We start from the raw sequence: 18,278 nt of genomic DNA on the forward strand, positions 1-18,278 counted from the left end.
TTCAATCGGGCCTTTTAAAGACGTGGCATGGTGCAGCAAGAATGTGGCTGTATTTTTGACGTTGTTTATAGTTTTCGTCAAAGATTTTGTCATGGTTTTTTTCTATGATGAATTCAATGCATTCTTGCACATGAGTGTCTGATCAAACTTTTTCAAGGCCTGCAGCATCAGCACCTCTCCTGTCCATCACAGAAAAATGAAAAAGCTTACAGCACCTGGTATTCCCAGGCGGTCTCCCATCCAAGTACTAACCAGGCCCGACCCTGCTTAGCTTCCGAGATCGGACGAGATCGGGCGTGTTCAGGGTGGTATGGCTGTAAGCGACAGTTGTGTGTTCAATCGGGCCTTTTAAAAATGCATTTGGGCACTTTTTAATCTCTTCATATGTTACTGTGTTTTTTTTCTAGGATGAATTCAATGCATTCTTGCACATGAGTGTCTGCTCAAACTTTTTCAAGGCCTGCAGCATCAGCACCTCTCCTGTCCATCACAGAAAAATGAAAAAGCTTACAGCACCTGGTATTCCCAGGCGGTCTCCCATCCAAGTACTAACCAGGCCCGACCCTGCTTAGCTTCCGAGATCGGACGAGATCGGGCGTGTTCAGGGTGGTATGGCCGTAAGCGACAGTTGTGTGTTCAATCGGGCCTTTTAAAGACTTGGCATGGTGCAGCAAGAATGTGGCTGTATTTTTAACGTTGTTTATAGTTTTCGTCAAAGATTTTGTCATGGTTTTTTTCTATGATGAATTCAATGCATTCTTGCACATGAGTGTCTGATCAAACTTTTTCAAGGCCTGCAGCATCAGCACCTCTCCTGTCCATCACAGAAAAATTAAAAAGCTTACAGCACCTGGTATTCCCAGGCGGTCTCCCATCCAAGTACTAACCAGGCCCGACCCTGCTTAGCTTCCGAGATCGGACGAGATCGGGCGTGTTCAGGGTGGTATGGCCGTAAGCGACAGTTGTGTGTTCAATCGGGCCTTTTAAAAATGCATTTGGGCACTTTTTAATCTCTTCATATGTTACTGTGTTTTTTTTCTAGGATGAATTCAATGCATTCTTGCACATGAGTGTCTGATCAAACTTTTTCAAGGCCTGCAGCATCAGCACCTCTCCTGTCCATCACAGAAAAATGAAAAAGCTTACAGCACCTGGTATTCCCAGGCGGTCTCCCATCCAAGTACTAACCAGGCCCGACCCTGCTTAGCTTCCGAGATCGGACGAGATCGGCCGTGTTCAGGGTGGTATGGCCGTAAGCGACAGTTGTGTGTTCAATCGGGCCTTTTAAAAATGCATTTGGGCACTTTTTAATCTCTTCATATGTCACTGTGTTTTTTTTCTAGGATGAATTCAATGCATTCTTGCACATGAGTGTCTGATCCAACTTTTTCAAGGCCTGCAGCATCAGCTCCTCTCCTGTCCATCACAGAAAAATGAAAAAGCTTACAGCACCTGGTATTCCCAGGCGGTCTCCCATCCAAGTACTAACCAGGCCCGACCCTGCTTAGCTTCCGAGATCGGACGAGATCGGGCGTGTTCAGGGTGGTATGGCCGTACATGACAGTTGTGTGTTCAATCGGGCCTTTTAAAAATGCATTTGGGCACTTTTTAATCTCTTCATATGTTACTGTGTTTTTTTTCTAGGATGAATTCAATGCATTCTTGCACATGAGTGTCTGATCAAACTTTTTCAAGGCCTGCAGCATCAGCGCCTCTCCTGTCCATCACAGAAAAATGAAAAAGCTTACAGCACCTGGTATTCCCAGGCGGTCTCCCATCCAAGTACTAACCAGGCCCGACCCTGCTTAGCTTCCGAGATCGGACGAGATCGGGCGTGTTCAGGGTGGTATGGCCGTAAGCGACAGTTGTGTGTTCAATCGGGCCTTTTAAAAATGCATTTGGGCACTTTTTAATCTCTTCATATGTTACTGTGTTTTTTTTCTAGGATGAATTCAATGCATTCTTGCACATGAGTGTCTGATCCAACTTTTTCAAGGCCTGCAGCATCAGCACCTCTCCTGTCCATCACAGAAAAATGAAAAAGCTTACAGCACCTGGTATTCCCAGGCGGTCTCCCATCCAAGTACTAACCAGGCCCGACCCTGCTTAGCTTCCGAGATCGGACGAGATCGGGCGTGTTCAGGGTGGTATGGCCGTAAGCGACAGTTGTGTGTTCAATCGGGCCTTTTAAAAATGCATTTGGGCACTTTTTAATCTCTTCATATGTTACTGTGTTTTTTTTCTAGGATGAATTCAATGCATTCTTGCACATGAGTGTCTGATCCAACTTTTTCAAGGCCTGCAGCATCAGCACCTCTCCTGTCCATCACAGAAAAATGAAAAAGCTTACAGCACCTGGTATTCCCAGGCGGTCTCCCATCCAAGTACTAACCAGGCCCGACCCTGCTTAGCTTCCGAGATCGGACGAGATCGGGCGTGTTCAGGGTGGTATGGCCGTAAGCGACAGTTGTGTGTTCAATCGGGCCTTTTAAAAATGCATTTGGGCACTTTTTAATCTCTTCATATGTTACTGTGTTTTTTTTCTAGGATGAATTCAATGCATTCTTGCACATGAGTGTCTGATCAAACTTTTTCAAGGCCTGCAGCATCAGCACCTCACCTGTCCATCACAGAAAAATGAAAAAGCTTACAGCACCTGGTATTCCCAGGCGGTCTCCCATCCAAGTACTAACCAGGCCCGACCCTGCTTAGCTTCCGAGATCGGACGAGATCGGGCGTGTTCAGGGTGGTATGGCCGTAAGCGACAGTTGTGTGTTCAATCGGGCCTTTTAAAAATGCATTTGGGCACTTTTTAATCTCTTCATATGTTACTGTGTTTTTTTTCTAGGATGAATTCAATGCATTCTTGCACATGAGTGTCTGATCAAACTTTTTCAAGGCCTGCAGCATCAGTACCTCTCCTGTCCATCACAGAAAAATGAAAAAGCTTACAGCACCTGGTATTCCCAGGCGGTCTCCCATCCAAGTACTAACCAGGCCCGACCCTGCTTAGCTTCCGAGATCGGACGAGATCGGGCGTGTTCAGGGTGGTATGGCCGTAAGCGACAGTTGTGTGTTCAATCGGGCCTTTTAAAAATGCATTTGGGCACTTTTTAATCTCTTCATATGTTACTGAGTTTTTTTTCTAGGATGAATTCAATGCATTCTTGCACATGAGTGTCTGATCAAACTTTTTCAAGGCCTGCAGCATCAGTACCTCTCCTGTCCATCACAGAAAAATGAAAAAGCTTACAGCACCTGGTATTCCCAGGCGGTCTCCCATCCAAGTACTAACCAGGCCCGACCCTGCTTAGCTTCCGAGATCGGACGAGATCGGGCGTGTTCAGGGTGGTATGGCCGTAAGCGACAGTTGTGTGTTCAATCGGGCCTTTTAAAAATGCATTTGGGCACTTTTTAATCTCTTCATATGTTACTGTGTTTTTTTTCTAGGATGAATTCAATGCATTCTTGCACATGAGTGTCTGATCAAACTTTTTCAAGGCCGGCAGCATCAGCACCTCTCCTGTCCATCACAGAAAAATGAAAAAGCTTACAGCACCTGGTATTCCCAGGCGGTCTCCCATCCAAGTACTAACCAGGCCCGACCCTGCTTAGCTTCCGAGATCGGTCGAGATCGGGCGTGTTCAGGGTGGTATGGCCGTAAGCGACAGTTGTGTGTTCAATCGGGCCTTTTAAAAATGCATTTGGGCACTTTTTAATCTCTTCATATGTTACTGTGTTTTTTTTCTAGGATGAATTTAATGCATTCTTGCACATGAGTGTCTGATCAAACTTTTTCAAGGCCTGCAGCATCAGCACCTCTCCTGTCCATCACAGAAAAATGAAAAAGCTTACAGCACCTGGTATTCCCAGGCGGTCTCCCATCCAAGTACTAACCAGGCCCGACCCTGCTTAGCTTCCGAGATCGGACGAGATCGGGCGTGTTCAGGGTGGTATGGCCGTAAGCGACAGTTGTGTGTTCAATCGGGCCTTTTAAAGACGTGGCATGGTGCAGCAAGAATGTGGCTGTATTTTTAACGATTGTTTATAGTTTTCGTCAAAGATTTTGTCATGGTTTTTTTCTATGATGAATTCAATGCATTCTTGCACATGAGTGTCTGATCAAACTTTTTCAAGGCCTGCAGCATCAGCACCTCTCCTGTCCATCACAGAAAAATGAAAAAGCTTACAGCACCTGGTATTCCCAGGCGGTCTCCCATCCAAGTACTAACCAGGCCCGACCCTGCTTAGCTTCCGAGATCGGACGAGATCGGGCGTGTTCAGGATGGTATGGCCGTAAGCGACAGTTGTGTGTTCAATCGGGCCTTTTAAAGACGTGGCATGGTGCAGCAAGAATGCGGTGGGGCATCTGCCCCACCACATTCTTGAATTTGGCTGTATTTTTAACGTTGTTTATAGTTTTCGTCAAAGATTTTGTTATGGTTTTTTTCTAGGATGAATTCAATGCATTCTTGCACATGAGTGTCTGATCAAACTTTTTCAAGGCCTGCAGCATCAGCACCTCTCCTGTCCATCACAGAAAAATGAAAAAGCTTACAGCACCTGGTATTCCCAGGCGGTCTCCCATCCAAGTACTAACCAGGCCCGACCCTGCTTAGCTTCCGAGATCGGACGAGATCGGGCGTGTTCAGGGTGGTATGGCCGTAAGCGACAGTTGTGTGTTCAATCGGGCCTTTTAAAAATGCATTTGGGCACTTTTTAATCTCTTCATATGTTACTGTGTTTTTTTTCTAGGATGAATTCAATGCATTCTTGCACATGAGTGTCTGATCCAACTTTTTCAAGGCCTGCAGCATCAGCACCTCTCCTGTCCATCACAGAAAAATGAAAAAGCTTACAGCACCTGGTATTCCCAGGCGGTCTCCCATCCAAGTACTAACCAGGCCCGACCCTGCTTAGCTTCCGAGATCGGGCGTGTTCAGGGTGGTATGGCCGTAAGCGACAGTTGTGTGTTCAATCGGGCCTTTTAAAGACGTGGCATGGTGCAGCAAGAATGCGGTGGGGCATCTGCCCCACCGCATTCTTGAATTTGGCTGTATTTTTAACGTTGTTAATAGTTTTCGTCAAAAATTTTGTCATGGTTTTTTTCTATGATGAATTCAATGCATTCTTGCACATGAGTGTCTGATCAAACTTTTTCAAGGCCTGCAGCATCAGCACCACTCCTGTCCATCACAGAAAAATGAAAAAGCTTACAGCACCTGGTATTCCCAGGCGGTCTCCCATCCAAGTACTAACCAGGCCCGACCCTGCTTAGCTTCCGAGATCGGACGAGATCGGGCGTGTTCAGGGTGGTATGGCCGTAAGCGACAGTTGTGTGTTCAATCGGGCCTTTTAAAGACGTGGCATGGTGCAGCAAGAATGCGGTGGGGCATCTGCCCCTCCACATTCTTGAATTTGGCAGTATTTTTAACGTTGTTTATAGTTTTCGTCAAAAATTTTGTCATGGTTTTTTTCTAATAGAATTCAATGCATTCTTGCACATGAGTGTCTGATCAAACTTTTTCAAGGCCTGCAGCATCAGCACCTCTCCTGTCCATCACAGAAAAATGAAAAAGCTTACAGCACCTGGTATTCCCAGGCGGTCTCCCATCCAAGTACTAACCAGGCCCGACTCTGCTTAGCTTCCGAGATCGGACGAGATCGGACGTGTTCAGGGTGGTATGGCCGTAAGCGACAGTTGTGTGTTCAATCGGGCCTTATAAAAATGCATTTGGGCACTTTTTAATCTCTTCATATGTACTGTGTTTTTTTTCTAGGATGAATTCAATGCATTCTTGCACATGAGTGTCTGATCAAACTTTTTCAAGGCCTGCAGCATCAGCACCTCTCCTGTCCATCACAGAAAAATGAAAAAGCTTACAGCACCTGGTATTCCCAGGCGGTCTCCCATCCAAGTACTAACCAGGCCCGACCCTGCTTAGCTTCCGAGATCGGACGAGATCGGGCGTGTACAGGGTGGTATGGCCTTAAGCGACAGTTGTGTGTTCAATCGGGCCTTTTAAAAATGCATTTGGGCACTTTTTAATCTCTTCATAAGTTACTGTGTTTTTTTTCTAGGATGAATTCAATGCATTCTTGCACATGAGTGTCTGATCAAACTTTTTCAAGGCCTGCAGCATCAGCACCTCTCCTGTCCATCACAGAAAAATGAAAAAGCTTACAGCACCTGGTATTCCCAGGCGGTCTCCCATCCAAGTACTAACCAGGCCCGACCCTGCTTAGCTTCCGAGATCGGACGAGATCGGGCGTGTTCAGGGTGGTATGGCCGTAAGCGACAGTTGTGTGTTCAATCGGGCCTTTTAAAGACGTGGCATGGTGCAGCAAGAATGTGGCTGTATTTTTAACGTTGTTTATAGTTTTCGTCAAAGATTTTGTCATGGTTTTTTTCTATGATGAATTCAATGCATTCTTGCACATGAGTGTCTGATCAAACTTTTTCAAGGCCTGCAGCATCAGCACCTCTCCTGTCCATCACAGAAAAATGAAAAAGCTTACAGCACCTGGTATTCCCAGGCGGTCTCCCATCCAAGTACTAACCAGGCCCGACCCTGCTTAGCTTCCGAGATCGGACGAGATCGGGCGTGTTCAGGGTGGTATGGCCGTAAGCGACAGTTGTGTGTTCAATCGGGCCTTTTAAAAATGCATTTGGGCACTTTTTAATCTCTTCATATGTTACTGTGTTTTTTTTCTAGGATGAATTCAATGCATTCTTGCACATGAGTGTCTGATCAAACTTTTTCAAGGCCTGCAGCATCAGCACCTCTCCTGTCCATCACAGAAAAATGAAAAAGCTTACAGCACCTGGTATTCCCAGGCGGTCTCCCATCCAAGTACTAACCAGGCCCGACCCTGCTTAGCTTCCGAGATCGGACGAGATCGGGCGTGTTCAGGGTGGTATGGCCGTAAGCGACAGTTGTGTGTTCAATCGGGCCTTTAAAAGACGTGGCATGGTGCAGCAAGAATGTGGCTGTATTTTTAACGATTGTTTATAGTTTTCGTCAAAGATTTTGTCATGGTTTTTTTCTATGATGAATTCAATGCATTCTTGCACATGAGTGTCTGATCAAACTTTTTCAAGGCCTGCAGCATCAGCACCTCTCCTGTCCATCACAGAAAAATGAAAAAGCTTACAGCACCTGGTATTCCCAGGCGGTCTCCCATCCAAGTACTAACCAGGCCCGACCCTGCTTAGCTTCCGAGATCGGACGAGATCGGGCGTGTTCAGGGTGGTATGGCCGTAAGCGACAGTTGTGTGTTCAATCGGGCCTTTTAAAGACGTGGCATGGTGCAGCAAGAATGCGGTGGGGCATCTGCCCCACCACATTCTTGAATTTGGCTGTATTTTTAACGTTGTTTATAGTTTTCGTCAAAGATTTTGTTATGGTTTTTTTCTAGGATGAATTCAATGCATTCTTGCACATGAGTGTCTGATCAAACTTTTTCAAGGCCTGCAGCATCAGCACCTCTCCTGTCCATCACAGAAAAATGAAAAAGCTTACAGCACCTGGTATTCCCAGGCGGTCTCCCATCCAAGTACTAACCAGGCCCGACCCTGCTTAGCTTCCGAGATCGGACGAGATCGGGCGTGTTCAGGGTGGTATGGCCGTAAGCGACAGTTGTGTGTTCAATCGGGCCTTTTAAAAATGCATTTGGGCACTTTTTAATCTCTTCATATGTTACTGTGTTTTTTTTCTAGGATGAATTCAATGCATTCTTGCACATGAGTGTCTGATCCAACTTTTTCAAGGCCTGCAGCATCAGCACCTCTCCTGTCCATCACAGAAAAATGAAAAAGCTTACAGCACCTGGTATTCCCAGGCGGTCTCCCATCCAAGTACTAACCAGGCCCGACCCTGCTTAGCTTCCGAGATCGGGCGTGTTCAGGGTGGTATGGCCGTAAGCGACAGTTGTGTGTTCAATCGGGCCTTTTAAAGACGTGGCATGGTGCAGCAAGAATGCGGTGGGGCATCTGCCCCACCACATTCTTGAATTTGGCTGTATTTTTAACGTTGTTAATAGTTTTCGTCAAAAATTTTGTCATGGTTTTTTTCTATGATGAATTCAATGCATTCTTGCACATGAGTGTCTGATCAAACTTTTTCAAGGCCTGCAGCATCAGCACCACTCCTGTCCATCACAGAAAAATGAAAAAGCTTACAGCACCTGGTATTCCCAGGCGGTCTCCCATCCAAGTACTAACCAGGCCCGACCCTGCTTAGCTTCCGAGATCGGACGAGATCGGGCGTGTTCAGGGTGGTATGGCCGTAAGCGACAGTTGTGTGTTCAATCGGGCCTTTTAAAGACGTGGCATGGTGCAGCAAGAATGCGGTGGGGCATCTGCCCCTCCACATTCTTGAATTTGGCAGTATTTTTAACGTTGTTTATAGTTTTCGTCAAAAATTTTGTCATGGTTTTTTTCTAATAGAATTCAATGCATTCTTGCACATGAGTGTCTGATCAAACTTTTTCAAGGCCTGCAGCATCAGCACCTCTCCTGTCCATCACAGAAAAATGAAAAAGCTTACAGCACCTGGTATTCCCAGGCGGTCTCCCATCCAAGTACTAACCAGGCCCGACTCTGCTTAGCTTCCGAGATCGGACGAGATCGGACGTGTTCAGGGTGGTATGGCCGTAAGCGACAGTTGTGTGTTCAATCGGGCCTTATAAAAATGCATTTGGGCACTTTTTAATCTCTTCATATGTACTGTGTTTTTTTTCTAGGATGAATTCAATGCATTCTTGCACATGAGTGTCTGATCAAACTTTTTCAAGGCCTGCAGCATCAGCACCTCTCCTGTCCATCACAGAAAAATGAAAAAGCTTACAGCACCTGGTATTCCCAGGCGGTCTCCCATCCAAGTACTAACCAGGCCCGACCCTGCTTAGCTTCCGAGATCGGACGAGATCGGGCGTGTACAGGGTGGTATGGCCTTAAGCGACAGTTGTGTGTTCAATCGGGCCTTTTAAAAATGCATTTGGGCACTTTTTAATCTCTTCATATGTTACTGTGTTTTTTTTCTAGGATGAATTCAATGCATTCTTGCACATGAGTGTCTGATCAAACTTTTTCAAGGCCTGCAGCATCAGCACCTCTCCTGTCCATCACAGAAAAATGAAAAAGCTTACAGCACCTGGTATTCCCAGGCGGTCTCCCATCCAAGTACTAACCAGGCCCGACCCTGCTTAGCTTCCGAGATCGGACGAGATCGGGCGTGTTCAGGGTGGTATGGCCGTAAGCGACAGTTGTGTGTTCAATCGGGCCTTTTAAAGACGTGGCATGGTGCGGCAAGAATGTGGCTGTATTTTTAACGTTGTTTATAGTTTTCGTCAAAGATTTTGTCATGGTTTTTTTCTATGATGAATTCAATGCATTCTTGCACATGAGTGTCTGATCAAACTTTTTCAAGGCCTGCAGCATCAGCACCTCTCCTGTCCATCACAGAAAAATGAAAAAGCTTACAGCACCTGGTATTCCCAGGCGGTCTCCCATCCAAGTACTAACCAGGCCCGACCCTGCTTAGCTTCCGAGATCGGACGAGATCGGGCGTGTTCAGGGTGGTATGGCCGTAAGCGACAGTTGTGTGTTCAATCGGGCCTTTTAAAAATGCATTTGGGCACTTTTTAATCTCTTCATATGTTACTGTGTTTTTTTTCTAGGATGAATTCAATGCATTCTTGCACATGAGTGTCTGCTCAAACTTTTTCAAGGCCTGCAGCATCAGCACCTCTCCTGTCCATCACAGAAAAATGAAAAAGCTTACAGCACCTGGTATTCCCAGGCGGTCTCCCATCCAAGTACTAACCAGGCCCGACCCTGCTTAGCTTCCGAGATCGGACGAGATCGGGCGTGTTCAGGGTGGTATGGCCGTAAGCGACAGTTGTGTGTTCAATCGGGCCTTTTAAAAATGCATTTGGGCACTTTTTAATCTCTTCATATGTTACTGTGTTTTTTTTCTAGGATGAATTCAATGCATTCTTGCACATGAGTGTCTGATCAAACTTTTTCAATGCCTGCAGCATCAGCACCTCTCCTGTCCATCACAGAAAAATGAAAAAGCTTACAGCACCTGGTATTCCGAGGCGGTCTCCCATCCAAGTACTAACCAGGCCCGACCCTGCTTAGCTTCCGAGATCGGACGAGATCGGGCGTGTTCAGGGTGGTATGGCCGTAAGCGACAGTTGTGTGTTCAATCGGGCCTTTTAAAGACGTGGCATGGTGCAGCAAGAATGTGGCTGTATTTTTAACTTTGTTTATAGTTTTCGTCAAAGATTTTGTCATGGTTTTTTTTCTATGATGAATTCAATGCATTCTTGCACATGAGTGTCTGATCAAACTTTTTCAAGGCCTGCAGCATCAGCACCTCTCCTGTCCATCACAGAAAAATGAAAAAGCTTACAGCACCTGGTATTCCCAGGCGGTCTCCCATCCAAGTCCTAACCAGGCCCGACCCTGCTTAGCTTCCGAGATCGGACGAGATCGGGCGTGTTCAGGGTGGTATGGCCGTACGCGACAGTTGTGTGTTCAATCGGGCCTTTTAAAAATGCATTTTGGCACTTTTTAATCTCTTCATATTTTACTGTGTTTTTTTTCTAGGATGAATTCAATGCATTCTTGCACATGAGTGTCTGATCAAACTTTTTCAAGGCCTGCAGCATCAGCACCTCTCCTGTCCATCACAGAAAAATGAAAAAGCTTACAACACCTGGTATTCCCAGGCGGTCTCCCATCCAAGTACTAACCAGGCCCGACCCTGCTTAGCTTCCGAGATCGGACGAGATTGGGCGTGTTCAGGGTGGTATGGCCGTAAGCGACAGTTGTGTGTTCAATCGGGCCTTTTAAAAATGCATTTGGGCACTTTTTAATCTCTTCATATGTTACTGTGTTTTTTTTCTAGGATGAATTCAATGCATTCTTGCACATGAGTGTCTGATCAAACTTTTTCAAGGCCTGCAGCATCAGCACCTCTCCTGTCCATCACAGAAAAATGAAAAAGCTTACAGCACCTGGTATTCCCAGGCGGTCTCCCATCCAAGTACTAACCAGGCCCGACCCTGCTTAGCTTCCGAGATCGGACGAGATCGGGCGTGTTCAGGGTGGTATGGCCGTAAGCGACAGTTGTGTGTTCAATCGGGCCTTTTAAAAATGCATTTGGGCACTTTTTAATCTCTTCATATGTTACTGTGTTTTTTTTCTAGGATGAATTCAATGCATTCTTGCACATGAGTGTCTGATCCAACTTTTTCAAGGCCTGCAGCATCAGCACCTCTCCTGTCCATCACAGAAAAATGAAAAAGCTTACAGCACCTGGTATTCCCAGGCGGTCTCCCATCCAAGTACTAACCAGGCCCGACCCTGCTTAGCTTCCGAGATCGGACGAGATCGGGCGTGTTCAGGGTGGTATGGCCGTAAGCGACAGTTGTGTGTTCAATCGGGCCTTTTAAAGACGTGGCATGGTGCAGCAAGAATGTGGCTGTATTTTTAACGTTGTTTATAGTTTTCGTCAAAGATTTTGTCATGGTTTTTTTCTATGATGAATTCAATGCATTCTTGCACATGAGTGTCTGATCAAACTTTTTCAAGGCCTGCAGCATCAGCACCTCTCCTGTCCATCACAGAAAAATGAAAAAGCTTACAGCACCTGGTATTCCCAGGCGGTCTCCCATCCAAGTACTAACCAGGCCCGACCCTGCTTAGCTTCCGAGATCGGACGAGATCGGGCGTGTTCAGGGTGGTATGGCCGTAAGCGACAGTTGTGTGTTCAATCGGGCCTTTTAAAAATGCATTTGGGCACTTTTTAATCTCTTCATATGTTACTGTGTTTTTTTTCTAGGATGAATTCAATGCATTCTTGCACATGAGTGTCTGATCAAACTTTTTCAAGGCCTGCAGCATCAGCACCTCTCCTGTCCATCACAGAAAAATGAAAAAGCTTACAGCACCTGGTATTCCCAGGCGGTCTCCCATCCAAGTACTAACCAGGCCCGACCCTGCTTAGCTTCCGAGATCGGACGAGATCGGGCGTGTTCAGGGTGGTATGGCCGTAAGCGACAGTTGTGTGTTCAATCGGGCCTTTTAAAAATGCATTTGGGCACTTTTTAATCTCTTCATATGTTACTGTGTTTTTTTTCTAGGATGAATTCAATGCATTCTTGCACATGAGTGTCTGATCAAACTTTTTCAAGGCCTGCAGCATCAGCACCTCTCCTGTCCATCACAGAAAAATGAAAAAGCTTACAGCACCTGGTATTCCCAGGCGGTCTCCCATCCAAGTACTAACCAGGCCCGACCCTGCTTAGCTTCCGAGATCGGACGAGATCGGGCGTGTTCAGGGTGGTATGGCCGTAAGCGACAGTTGTGTGTTCAATCGGGCCTTTTAAAAATGCATTTGGGCACTTTTTAATCTCTTCATATGTTACTGTGTTTTTTTTCTAGGATGAATTCAATGCATTCTTGCACATGAGTGTCTGATCAAACTTTTTCAAGGCCTGCAGCATCAGCACCTCTCCTGTCCATCACAAAAAAATGAAAAAGCTTACAGCACCTGGTATTCCCAGGCGGTCTCCCATCCAAGTACTAACCAGGCCCGACCCTGCTTAGCTTCCGAGATCGGACGAGATCGGGCGTGTTCAGGGTGGTATGGCCGTAAGCGACAGTTGTGTGTTCAATCGGGCCTTTTAAAGACGTGGCATGGTGCAGCAAGAATGCGGTGGGGCATCTGCCCCACCACATTCTTGAATTTGGCTGTATTTTTAACGTTGTTCATAGTTTTCGTCAAAGATTTTGTCATGGTTTTTTTCTATGATGAATTCAATGCATTCTTGCACATGAGTGTCTGATCAAACTTTTTCAAGGCCTGCAGCATCAGCACCTCTCCTGTCCATCACAGAAAAATGAAAAAGCTTACAGCACCTGGTATTCCCAGGCGGTCTCCCATCCAAGTACTAACCAGGCCCGACCCTGCTTAGCTTCCGAGATCAGACGAGATCGGGCGTGTTCAGGGTGGTATGGCCGTACGCGACAGTTGTGTGTTCAATCGGGCCTTTTAAAAATGCATTTTGGCACTTTTTAATCTCTTCATATTTTACTGTGTTTTTTTTCTAGGATGAATTCAATGCATTCTTGCACATGAGTGTCTGATCAAACTTTTTCAAGGCCTGCAGCATCAGCACCTCTCCTGTCCATCACAAAAAAATGAAAAAGCTTACAGCACCTGGTATTCCCAGGCGGTCTCCCATCCAAGTACTAACCAGGCCCGACCCTGCTTAGCTTCCGAGATCGGACGAGATCGGGCGTGTTCAGGGTGGTATGGCCGTAAGCGACAGTTGTGTGTTCAATCGGGCCTTTTAAAGACGTGGCATGGTGCAGGAAGAATGCGGTGGGGCATCTGCCCCACCACATTCTTGAATTTGGCTGTATTTTTAACGTTGTTTATAGTTTTCGTCAAAGATTTTGTCATGGTTTTTTTCTATGATGAATTCAATGCATTCTTGCACATGAGTGTCTGATCAAACTTTTTCAAGGCCTGCAGCATCAGCACCTCTCCTGTCCATCACAGAAAAATGAAAAAGCTTACAGCACCTGGTATTCCCAGGCGGTCTCCCATCCAAGTACTAACCAGGCCCGACCCTGCTTAGCTTCCGAGATCAGACGAGATCGGGCGTGTTCAGGGTGGTATGGCCGTACGCGACAGTTGTGTGTTCAATCGGGCCTTTTAAAAATGCATTTTGGCACTTTTTAATCTCTTCATATTTTACTGTGTTTTTTTTCTAGGATGAATTCAATGCATTCTTGCACATGAGTGTCTGATCAAACTTTTTCAAGGCCTGCAGCATCAGCACCTCTCCTGTCCATCACAAAAAAATGAAAAAGCTTACAGCACCTGGTATTCCCAGGCGGTCTCCCATCCAAGTACTAACCAGGCCCGACCCTGCTTAGCTTCCGAGATCGGACGAGATCGGGCGTGTTCAGGGTGGTATGGCCGTAAGCGACAGTTGTGTGTTCAATCGGGCCTTTTAAAGACGTGGCATGGTGCAGCAAGAATGCGGTGGGGCATCTGCCCCACCACATTCTTGAATTTGGCTGTATTTTTAACGTTGTTTATAGTTTTCGTCAAAGATTTTGTCATGGTTTTTTTCTATGATGAATTCAATGCATTCTTGCACATGAGTGTCTGATCAAACTTTTTCAAGGCCTGCAGCATCAGCACCTCTCCTGTCCATCACAGAAAAATGAAAAAGCTTACAGCACCTGGTATTCCCAGGCGGTCTCCCATCCAAGTACTAACCAGGCCCAACCCTGCTTAGCTTCCGAGATCAGACGAGATCGGGCGTGTTCAGGGTGGTATGGCCGTACGCGACAGTTGTGTGTTCAATCGGGCCTTTTAAAAATGCATTTTGGCACTTTTTAATCTCTTCATATTTTACTGTGTTTTTTTTCTAGGATGAATTCAATGCATTCTTGCACATGAGTGTCTGATCCAACTTTTTCAAGGCCTGCAGCATCAGCACCTCTCCTGTCCATCACAGAAAAATGAAAAAGCTTACAGCACCTGGTATTCCCAGGCGGTCTCCCATCCAAGTACTAACCAGGCCCGACCCTGCTTAGCTTCCGAGATCGGACGAGATCGGGCGTGTTCAGGGTGGTATGGCCGTAAGCGACAGTTGTGTGTTCAATCGGGCCTTTTAAAAATGCATTTGGGCACTTTTTAATCTCTTCATATGTTACTGTGTTTTTTTTCTAGGATGAATTCAATGCATTCTTGCACATGAGTGTCTGATCCAACTTTTTCAAGGCCTGCAGCATCAGCACCTCTCCTGTCCATCACAGAAAAATGAAAAAGCTTACAGCACCTGGTATTCCCAGGCGGTCTCCCATCCAAGTACTAACCAGGCCCGACCCTGCTTAGCTTCCGAGATCTGACGAGATCGGGTGTGTTCAGGGTGGTATGGCCGTAAGCGACAGTTGTGTGTTCAATCGGGCCTTTTAAAGACGTGGCATGGTGCAGCAAGAATGTGATGGGGCATCTGCCCCACCACATTCTTGAATTTGGCTGTATTTTTAACGTTGTTTATAGTTTTCGTCAAAAATTTTGTCATGGTTTTTTTCTATGATGAATTCAATGCATTCTTGCACATGAGTGTCTGATCAAACTTTTTCAAGGCCTGCAGCATCAGCACCTCTCCTGTCCATCACAGAAAAATGAAAAAGCTTACAGCACCTGGTATTCCCAGGCGGTCTCCCATCCAAGTACTAACCAGGCCCTACCCTGCTTAGCTTCCGAGATCGGACGAGATCGGGCGTGTTCAGGGTGGTATGGCCGTAAGCGACAGTTGTGTGTTCAATCGGGCCTTTTAAAAATGCGTTTGGGCACTTTTTAATCTCTTCATATGTTACTGTGTTTTTTTTCTAGGATGAATTCAATGCATTCTTGCACATGAGTGTATGATCCAACTTTTTCAAGGCCTGCAGCATCAGCACCTCTCCTGTCCATCACAGAAAAATGAAAAAGCTTACAGCACCTGGTATTCCCAGGCGGTCTCCCATCCAAGTACTAACCAGGCCCGACCCTGCTTAGCTTCCGAGATCGGACGAGATCGGGCGTGTTCAGGGTGGTATGGCCGTAAGCGACAGTTGTGTGTTCAATCGGGCCTTTTAAAAATGCATTTGGGCACTTTTTAATCTCTTCATATGTTACTGTGTTTTTTTTCTAGGATGAATTCAATGCATTCTTGCACATGAGTGTCTGATCAAACTTTTTCAAGGCCTGCAGCATCAGCACCTCTCCTGTCCATCACAGAAAAATGAAAAAGCTTACAGCACCTGGTATTCCCAGGCGGTCTCCCATCCAAGTATTAACCAGGCCCGACCCTGCTTAGCTTCCGAGATCGGACGAGATCGGGCGTGTTCAGGGTGGTATGGCCGTAAGCGACAGTTGTGTGTTCAATCGGGCCTTTTAAAAATGCATTTGGGCACTTTTTAATCTCTTCATATGTTACTGTGTTTTTTTTCTAGGATGAATTCAATGCATTCTTGCACATGAGTGTCTGATCCAACTTTTTCAAGGCCTGCAGCATCAGCACCTCTCCTGTCCATCACAGAAAAATGAAAAAGCTTACAGCACCTGGTATTCCCAGGCGGTCTCCCATCCAAGTACTAACCAGGCCCGACCCTGCTTAGCTTCCGAGATCGGACGAGATCGGGCGTGTTCAGGGTGGTATGGCCGTAAGCGACAGCTGTGTGTTCAATCAGGCCTTTTAAAAATGCATTTGGGCACTTTTTAATCTCTTCATATGTTACTGTGTTTTTTTTCTATGATGAATTCAATGCATTCTTGCACATGAGTGTCTGATCAAACTTTTTCAAGGCCTGCAGCATCAGCACCTCTCCTGTCCATCACAGAAAAATGAAAAAGCTTACAGCACCTGGTATTCCCAGGCGGTCTCCCATCCAAGTACTAACCAGGCCCGACCCTGCTTAGCTTCCGAGATCGGACGAGATCGGGCGTGTTCAGGGTGGTATGGCCGTAAGCGACAGTTGTGTGTTCAATCGGGCCTTTTAAAAATGCATTTGGGCACTTTTTAATCTCTTCATATGTTACTGTGTTTTTTTTCTAGGATGAATTCAATGCATTCTTGCACATGAGTGTCTGATCAAACTTTTTCAAGGCCTGCAGCATCAGCACCTCTCCTGTCCATCACAGAAAAATGAAAAAGCTTACAGCACCTGGTATTCCCAGGCGGTCTTCCATCCAAGTACTAACCAGGCCCGACCCTGCTTAGCTTCCGAGATCGGACGAGATCGGGCGTGTTCAGGGTGGTATGGCCGTAAGCGACAGTTGTGTGTTCAATCGGGCCTTTTAAAAAAGCATTTGGGCACTTTTTAATCTCTTCATATGTTACTGTGGTTTTTTTCTAGGATGAATTCAATGCATTCTTGCACATGAGTGTCTGATCAAACTTTTTCAAGGCCTGCAGCATCAGCACCTCTCCTGTCCATCACAGAAAAATGAAAAAGCTTACAGCACCTGGTATTCCCAGGCGGTCTCCCATCCAAGTACTAACCAGGCCCGACCCTGCTTAGCTTCCGAGATCCGACGAGATCGGGCGTGTTCAGGGTGGTATGGCCGTAAACGACAGTTGTGTGTTCAATCGGGCCTTTTAAAAATGCATTTGGGCACTTTTTAATCTCTTCATATGTTACTGTGTTTTTTTTCTAGGATGAATTCAATGCATTCTTGCACATGAGTGTCTGATCAAACTTTTTCAAGGCCTGCAGCATCAGCACATCTCCTGTCCATCACAGAAAAATGAAAAAGCTTACAGCACCTGGTATTCCCAGGCGGTCTCCCATCCAAGTACTAACCAGGCCCGACCCTGCTTAGCTTCCGAGATCGGACGAGATCGGGCGTGTTCAGGGTGGTATGGCCGTAAGCGACAGTTGTGTGTTCAATCGGGCCTTTTAAAAATGCATTTGGGCACTTTTTAATCTCTTCATATGTTACTGTGTTTTTTTTCTAGGATGAATTCAATGCATTCTTGCACATGAGTGTCTGATCCAACTTTTTCAAGGCCTGCAGCATCAGCACCTCTCCTGTCCATCACAGAAAAATGAAAAAGCTTACAGCACCTGGTATTCCCAGGCGGTCTCCCATCCAAGTACTAACCAGGCCCGACCCTGCTTAGCTTCCGAGATCGGACGAGATCGGGCGTGTTCAGGGTGGTATGGCCGTAAGCGACAGCTGTGTGTTCAATCAGGCCTTTTAAAAATGCATTTGGGCACTTTTTAATCTCTTCATATGTTACTGTGTTTTTTTTCTATGATGAATTCAATGCATTCTTGCACATGAGTGTCTGATCAAACTTTTTCAAGGCCTGCAGCATCAGCACCTCTCCTGTCCATCACAGAAAAATGAAAAAGCTTACAGCACCTGGTATTCCCAGGCGGTCTCCCATCCAAGTACTAACCAGGCCCGACCCTGCTTAGCTTCCGAGATCGGACGAGATCGGGCGTGTTCAGGGTGGTATGGCCGTAAGCGACAGTTGTGTGTTCAATCGGGCCTTTTAAAAATGCATTTGGGCACTTTTTAATCTCTTCATATGTTACTGTGTTTTTTTTCTAGGATGAATTCAATGCATTCTTGCACATGAGTGTCTGATCAAACTTTTTCAAGGCCTGCAGCATCAGCACCTCTCCTGTCCATCACAGAAAAATGAAAAAGCTTACAGCACCTGGTATTCCCAGGCGGTCTTCCATC

The 18,278-nt window shown here is 46.1% G+C and overlaps 56 non-coding genes and 2 pseudogenes across 56 annotated transcripts in view; all 58 read right to left on the bottom strand.

Annotated features, from left to right (window-relative positions):
* Positions 1–203: 203 nt before the first annotated feature.
* Positions 204–322, bottom strand: LOC138586332 (5S ribosomal RNA). Its single transcript, XR_011306416.1, has one exon. It is a non-coding gene; the product is annotated as a 5S ribosomal RNA (ribosomal RNA).
* A 182-nt stretch (positions 323–504) lies between these two features.
* LOC138586078 (5S ribosomal RNA) lies at positions 505–623 on the bottom strand. Its single transcript, XR_011306176.1, has one exon. It is a non-coding gene; the product is annotated as a 5S ribosomal RNA (ribosomal RNA).
* Positions 624–838: 215 nt separating this feature from the next.
* Positions 839–957, bottom strand: LOC138586079 (5S ribosomal RNA). The gene has a single exon (XR_011306177.1). It is a non-coding gene; the product is annotated as a 5S ribosomal RNA (ribosomal RNA).
* Positions 958–1,139: 182 nt separating this feature from the next.
* Positions 1,140–1,258, bottom strand: LOC138587004 (5S ribosomal RNA). The gene has a single exon (XR_011307053.1). It is a non-coding gene; the product is annotated as a 5S ribosomal RNA (ribosomal RNA).
* Positions 1,259–1,440: 182 nt separating this feature from the next.
* Positions 1,441–1,559, bottom strand: LOC138587250 (5S ribosomal RNA). The gene has a single exon (XR_011307286.1). It is a non-coding gene; the product is annotated as a 5S ribosomal RNA (ribosomal RNA).
* A 182-nt stretch (positions 1,560–1,741) lies between these two features.
* On the bottom strand, positions 1,742–1,860 carry LOC138586080 (5S ribosomal RNA). The gene has a single exon (XR_011306178.1). It is a non-coding gene; the product is annotated as a 5S ribosomal RNA (ribosomal RNA).
* Positions 1,861–2,042: 182 nt separating this feature from the next.
* LOC138586081 (5S ribosomal RNA) lies at positions 2,043–2,161 on the bottom strand. The gene has a single exon (XR_011306179.1). It is a non-coding gene; the product is annotated as a 5S ribosomal RNA (ribosomal RNA).
* A 182-nt stretch (positions 2,162–2,343) lies between these two features.
* Positions 2,344–2,462, bottom strand: LOC138586082 (5S ribosomal RNA). The gene has a single exon (XR_011306180.1). It is a non-coding gene; the product is annotated as a 5S ribosomal RNA (ribosomal RNA).
* Positions 2,463–2,644: 182 nt separating this feature from the next.
* On the bottom strand, positions 2,645–2,763 carry LOC138586084 (5S ribosomal RNA). The gene has a single exon (XR_011306181.1). It is a non-coding gene; the product is annotated as a 5S ribosomal RNA (ribosomal RNA).
* Positions 2,764–2,945: 182 nt separating this feature from the next.
* LOC138586086 (5S ribosomal RNA) lies at positions 2,946–3,064 on the bottom strand. The gene has a single exon (XR_011306183.1). It is a non-coding gene; the product is annotated as a 5S ribosomal RNA (ribosomal RNA).
* Positions 3,065–3,246: 182 nt separating this feature from the next.
* LOC138586087 (5S ribosomal RNA) lies at positions 3,247–3,365 on the bottom strand. Its single transcript, XR_011306184.1, has one exon. It is a non-coding gene; the product is annotated as a 5S ribosomal RNA (ribosomal RNA).
* A 182-nt stretch (positions 3,366–3,547) lies between these two features.
* On the bottom strand, positions 3,548–3,666 carry LOC138586838 (5S ribosomal RNA). The gene has a single exon (XR_011306896.1). It is a non-coding gene; the product is annotated as a 5S ribosomal RNA (ribosomal RNA).
* A 182-nt stretch (positions 3,667–3,848) lies between these two features.
* On the bottom strand, positions 3,849–3,967 carry LOC138586088 (5S ribosomal RNA). The gene has a single exon (XR_011306185.1). It is a non-coding gene; the product is annotated as a 5S ribosomal RNA (ribosomal RNA).
* A 216-nt stretch (positions 3,968–4,183) lies between these two features.
* LOC138586524 (5S ribosomal RNA) lies at positions 4,184–4,302 on the bottom strand. The gene has a single exon (XR_011306596.1). It is a non-coding gene; the product is annotated as a 5S ribosomal RNA (ribosomal RNA).
* A 249-nt stretch (positions 4,303–4,551) lies between these two features.
* LOC138586089 (5S ribosomal RNA) lies at positions 4,552–4,670 on the bottom strand. Its single transcript, XR_011306186.1, has one exon. It is a non-coding gene; the product is annotated as a 5S ribosomal RNA (ribosomal RNA).
* A 182-nt stretch (positions 4,671–4,852) lies between these two features.
* LOC138587350 (5S ribosomal RNA) lies at positions 4,853–4,961 on the bottom strand (annotated as a pseudogene).
* Positions 4,962–5,210: 249 nt separating this feature from the next.
* On the bottom strand, positions 5,211–5,329 carry LOC138586090 (5S ribosomal RNA). The gene has a single exon (XR_011306187.1). It is a non-coding gene; the product is annotated as a 5S ribosomal RNA (ribosomal RNA).
* A 248-nt stretch (positions 5,330–5,577) lies between these two features.
* Positions 5,578–5,696, bottom strand: LOC138587211 (5S ribosomal RNA). The gene has a single exon (XR_011307250.1). It is a non-coding gene; the product is annotated as a 5S ribosomal RNA (ribosomal RNA).
* A 181-nt stretch (positions 5,697–5,877) lies between these two features.
* Positions 5,878–5,996, bottom strand: LOC138587171 (5S ribosomal RNA). The gene has a single exon (XR_011307211.1). It is a non-coding gene; the product is annotated as a 5S ribosomal RNA (ribosomal RNA).
* A 182-nt stretch (positions 5,997–6,178) lies between these two features.
* On the bottom strand, positions 6,179–6,297 carry LOC138586091 (5S ribosomal RNA). Its single transcript, XR_011306188.1, has one exon. It is a non-coding gene; the product is annotated as a 5S ribosomal RNA (ribosomal RNA).
* Positions 6,298–6,512: 215 nt separating this feature from the next.
* Positions 6,513–6,631, bottom strand: LOC138586092 (5S ribosomal RNA). The gene has a single exon (XR_011306189.1). It is a non-coding gene; the product is annotated as a 5S ribosomal RNA (ribosomal RNA).
* Positions 6,632–6,813: 182 nt separating this feature from the next.
* On the bottom strand, positions 6,814–6,932 carry LOC138586093 (5S ribosomal RNA). The gene has a single exon (XR_011306190.1). It is a non-coding gene; the product is annotated as a 5S ribosomal RNA (ribosomal RNA).
* Positions 6,933–7,148: 216 nt separating this feature from the next.
* Positions 7,149–7,267, bottom strand: LOC138586094 (5S ribosomal RNA). The gene has a single exon (XR_011306191.1). It is a non-coding gene; the product is annotated as a 5S ribosomal RNA (ribosomal RNA).
* A 249-nt stretch (positions 7,268–7,516) lies between these two features.
* LOC138586095 (5S ribosomal RNA) lies at positions 7,517–7,635 on the bottom strand. Its single transcript, XR_011306192.1, has one exon. It is a non-coding gene; the product is annotated as a 5S ribosomal RNA (ribosomal RNA).
* Positions 7,636–7,817: 182 nt separating this feature from the next.
* LOC138587352 (5S ribosomal RNA) lies at positions 7,818–7,926 on the bottom strand (annotated as a pseudogene).
* Positions 7,927–8,175: 249 nt separating this feature from the next.
* LOC138586097 (5S ribosomal RNA) lies at positions 8,176–8,294 on the bottom strand. Its single transcript, XR_011306194.1, has one exon. It is a non-coding gene; the product is annotated as a 5S ribosomal RNA (ribosomal RNA).
* Positions 8,295–8,542: 248 nt separating this feature from the next.
* On the bottom strand, positions 8,543–8,661 carry LOC138587213 (5S ribosomal RNA). Its single transcript, XR_011307251.1, has one exon. It is a non-coding gene; the product is annotated as a 5S ribosomal RNA (ribosomal RNA).
* A 181-nt stretch (positions 8,662–8,842) lies between these two features.
* Positions 8,843–8,961, bottom strand: LOC138587172 (5S ribosomal RNA). The gene has a single exon (XR_011307212.1). It is a non-coding gene; the product is annotated as a 5S ribosomal RNA (ribosomal RNA).
* Positions 8,962–9,143: 182 nt separating this feature from the next.
* LOC138586098 (5S ribosomal RNA) lies at positions 9,144–9,262 on the bottom strand. The gene has a single exon (XR_011306195.1). It is a non-coding gene; the product is annotated as a 5S ribosomal RNA (ribosomal RNA).
* Positions 9,263–9,477: 215 nt separating this feature from the next.
* LOC138586100 (5S ribosomal RNA) lies at positions 9,478–9,596 on the bottom strand. The gene has a single exon (XR_011306196.1). It is a non-coding gene; the product is annotated as a 5S ribosomal RNA (ribosomal RNA).
* Positions 9,597–9,778: 182 nt separating this feature from the next.
* LOC138586101 (5S ribosomal RNA) lies at positions 9,779–9,897 on the bottom strand. The gene has a single exon (XR_011306197.1). It is a non-coding gene; the product is annotated as a 5S ribosomal RNA (ribosomal RNA).
* Positions 9,898–10,079: 182 nt separating this feature from the next.
* On the bottom strand, positions 10,080–10,198 carry LOC138586747 (5S ribosomal RNA). Its single transcript, XR_011306809.1, has one exon. It is a non-coding gene; the product is annotated as a 5S ribosomal RNA (ribosomal RNA).
* A 216-nt stretch (positions 10,199–10,414) lies between these two features.
* Positions 10,415–10,533, bottom strand: LOC138587307 (5S ribosomal RNA). Its single transcript, XR_011307335.1, has one exon. It is a non-coding gene; the product is annotated as a 5S ribosomal RNA (ribosomal RNA).
* Positions 10,534–10,715: 182 nt separating this feature from the next.
* LOC138587221 (5S ribosomal RNA) lies at positions 10,716–10,834 on the bottom strand. Its single transcript, XR_011307259.1, has one exon. It is a non-coding gene; the product is annotated as a 5S ribosomal RNA (ribosomal RNA).
* Positions 10,835–11,016: 182 nt separating this feature from the next.
* LOC138586102 (5S ribosomal RNA) lies at positions 11,017–11,135 on the bottom strand. Its single transcript, XR_011306198.1, has one exon. It is a non-coding gene; the product is annotated as a 5S ribosomal RNA (ribosomal RNA).
* A 182-nt stretch (positions 11,136–11,317) lies between these two features.
* On the bottom strand, positions 11,318–11,436 carry LOC138586103 (5S ribosomal RNA). The gene has a single exon (XR_011306199.1). It is a non-coding gene; the product is annotated as a 5S ribosomal RNA (ribosomal RNA).
* Positions 11,437–11,651: 215 nt separating this feature from the next.
* LOC138586104 (5S ribosomal RNA) lies at positions 11,652–11,770 on the bottom strand. Its single transcript, XR_011306200.1, has one exon. It is a non-coding gene; the product is annotated as a 5S ribosomal RNA (ribosomal RNA).
* Positions 11,771–11,952: 182 nt separating this feature from the next.
* LOC138586105 (5S ribosomal RNA) lies at positions 11,953–12,071 on the bottom strand. The gene has a single exon (XR_011306201.1). It is a non-coding gene; the product is annotated as a 5S ribosomal RNA (ribosomal RNA).
* A 182-nt stretch (positions 12,072–12,253) lies between these two features.
* On the bottom strand, positions 12,254–12,372 carry LOC138586106 (5S ribosomal RNA). The gene has a single exon (XR_011306202.1). It is a non-coding gene; the product is annotated as a 5S ribosomal RNA (ribosomal RNA).
* A 182-nt stretch (positions 12,373–12,554) lies between these two features.
* LOC138586107 (5S ribosomal RNA) lies at positions 12,555–12,673 on the bottom strand. Its single transcript, XR_011306203.1, has one exon. It is a non-coding gene; the product is annotated as a 5S ribosomal RNA (ribosomal RNA).
* Positions 12,674–12,922: 249 nt separating this feature from the next.
* On the bottom strand, positions 12,923–13,041 carry LOC138586922 (5S ribosomal RNA). The gene has a single exon (XR_011306975.1). It is a non-coding gene; the product is annotated as a 5S ribosomal RNA (ribosomal RNA).
* Positions 13,042–13,223: 182 nt separating this feature from the next.
* On the bottom strand, positions 13,224–13,342 carry LOC138586109 (5S ribosomal RNA). The gene has a single exon (XR_011306205.1). It is a non-coding gene; the product is annotated as a 5S ribosomal RNA (ribosomal RNA).
* Positions 13,343–13,591: 249 nt separating this feature from the next.
* LOC138586923 (5S ribosomal RNA) lies at positions 13,592–13,710 on the bottom strand. The gene has a single exon (XR_011306976.1). It is a non-coding gene; the product is annotated as a 5S ribosomal RNA (ribosomal RNA).
* A 182-nt stretch (positions 13,711–13,892) lies between these two features.
* Positions 13,893–14,011, bottom strand: LOC138586110 (5S ribosomal RNA). Its single transcript, XR_011306206.1, has one exon. It is a non-coding gene; the product is annotated as a 5S ribosomal RNA (ribosomal RNA).
* Positions 14,012–14,260: 249 nt separating this feature from the next.
* Positions 14,261–14,379, bottom strand: LOC138586784 (5S ribosomal RNA). The gene has a single exon (XR_011306845.1). It is a non-coding gene; the product is annotated as a 5S ribosomal RNA (ribosomal RNA).
* Positions 14,380–14,561: 182 nt separating this feature from the next.
* LOC138586111 (5S ribosomal RNA) lies at positions 14,562–14,680 on the bottom strand. The gene has a single exon (XR_011306207.1). It is a non-coding gene; the product is annotated as a 5S ribosomal RNA (ribosomal RNA).
* Positions 14,681–14,862: 182 nt separating this feature from the next.
* LOC138586468 (5S ribosomal RNA) lies at positions 14,863–14,981 on the bottom strand. Its single transcript, XR_011306543.1, has one exon. It is a non-coding gene; the product is annotated as a 5S ribosomal RNA (ribosomal RNA).
* A 249-nt stretch (positions 14,982–15,230) lies between these two features.
* On the bottom strand, positions 15,231–15,349 carry LOC138585487 (5S ribosomal RNA). The gene has a single exon (XR_011305616.1). It is a non-coding gene; the product is annotated as a 5S ribosomal RNA (ribosomal RNA).
* A 182-nt stretch (positions 15,350–15,531) lies between these two features.
* Positions 15,532–15,650, bottom strand: LOC138586112 (5S ribosomal RNA). The gene has a single exon (XR_011306208.1). It is a non-coding gene; the product is annotated as a 5S ribosomal RNA (ribosomal RNA).
* Positions 15,651–15,832: 182 nt separating this feature from the next.
* Positions 15,833–15,951, bottom strand: LOC138586872 (5S ribosomal RNA). The gene has a single exon (XR_011306928.1). It is a non-coding gene; the product is annotated as a 5S ribosomal RNA (ribosomal RNA).
* A 182-nt stretch (positions 15,952–16,133) lies between these two features.
* LOC138586113 (5S ribosomal RNA) lies at positions 16,134–16,252 on the bottom strand. The gene has a single exon (XR_011306209.1). It is a non-coding gene; the product is annotated as a 5S ribosomal RNA (ribosomal RNA).
* Positions 16,253–16,434: 182 nt separating this feature from the next.
* Positions 16,435–16,553, bottom strand: LOC138586116 (5S ribosomal RNA). Its single transcript, XR_011306211.1, has one exon. It is a non-coding gene; the product is annotated as a 5S ribosomal RNA (ribosomal RNA).
* A 182-nt stretch (positions 16,554–16,735) lies between these two features.
* Positions 16,736–16,854, bottom strand: LOC138586663 (5S ribosomal RNA). The gene has a single exon (XR_011306728.1). It is a non-coding gene; the product is annotated as a 5S ribosomal RNA (ribosomal RNA).
* Positions 16,855–17,036: 182 nt separating this feature from the next.
* LOC138586863 (5S ribosomal RNA) lies at positions 17,037–17,155 on the bottom strand. The gene has a single exon (XR_011306920.1). It is a non-coding gene; the product is annotated as a 5S ribosomal RNA (ribosomal RNA).
* Positions 17,156–17,337: 182 nt separating this feature from the next.
* LOC138586117 (5S ribosomal RNA) lies at positions 17,338–17,456 on the bottom strand. The gene has a single exon (XR_011306212.1). It is a non-coding gene; the product is annotated as a 5S ribosomal RNA (ribosomal RNA).
* Positions 17,457–17,638: 182 nt separating this feature from the next.
* Positions 17,639–17,757, bottom strand: LOC138586118 (5S ribosomal RNA). The gene has a single exon (XR_011306213.1). It is a non-coding gene; the product is annotated as a 5S ribosomal RNA (ribosomal RNA).
* A 182-nt stretch (positions 17,758–17,939) lies between these two features.
* Positions 17,940–18,058, bottom strand: LOC138586119 (5S ribosomal RNA). Its single transcript, XR_011306214.1, has one exon. It is a non-coding gene; the product is annotated as a 5S ribosomal RNA (ribosomal RNA).
* Positions 18,059–18,240: 182 nt separating this feature from the next.
* Positions 18,241–18,278, bottom strand: part of LOC138586664 (5S ribosomal RNA) — a 119-nt gene continuing 81 nt past the window's right edge. The window contains exon 1 of the ribosomal RNA XR_011306729.1: positions 18,241–18,278. This exon is cut by the window's right edge and continues 81 nt beyond it. This is a non-coding gene — a ribosomal RNA (5S ribosomal RNA).

The sequence above is a fragment of the Semicossyphus pulcher genome, unplaced genomic scaffold (genome assembly GCF_022749685.1).
Source record: "Semicossyphus pulcher isolate SPU_LCO1_2020_fin unplaced genomic scaffold, fSemPul1.0.p SCAF_11, whole genome shotgun sequence".
NCBI classification, from domain to species: Eukaryota; Metazoa; Chordata; class Actinopteri; order Labriformes; family Labridae; genus Semicossyphus; species Semicossyphus pulcher.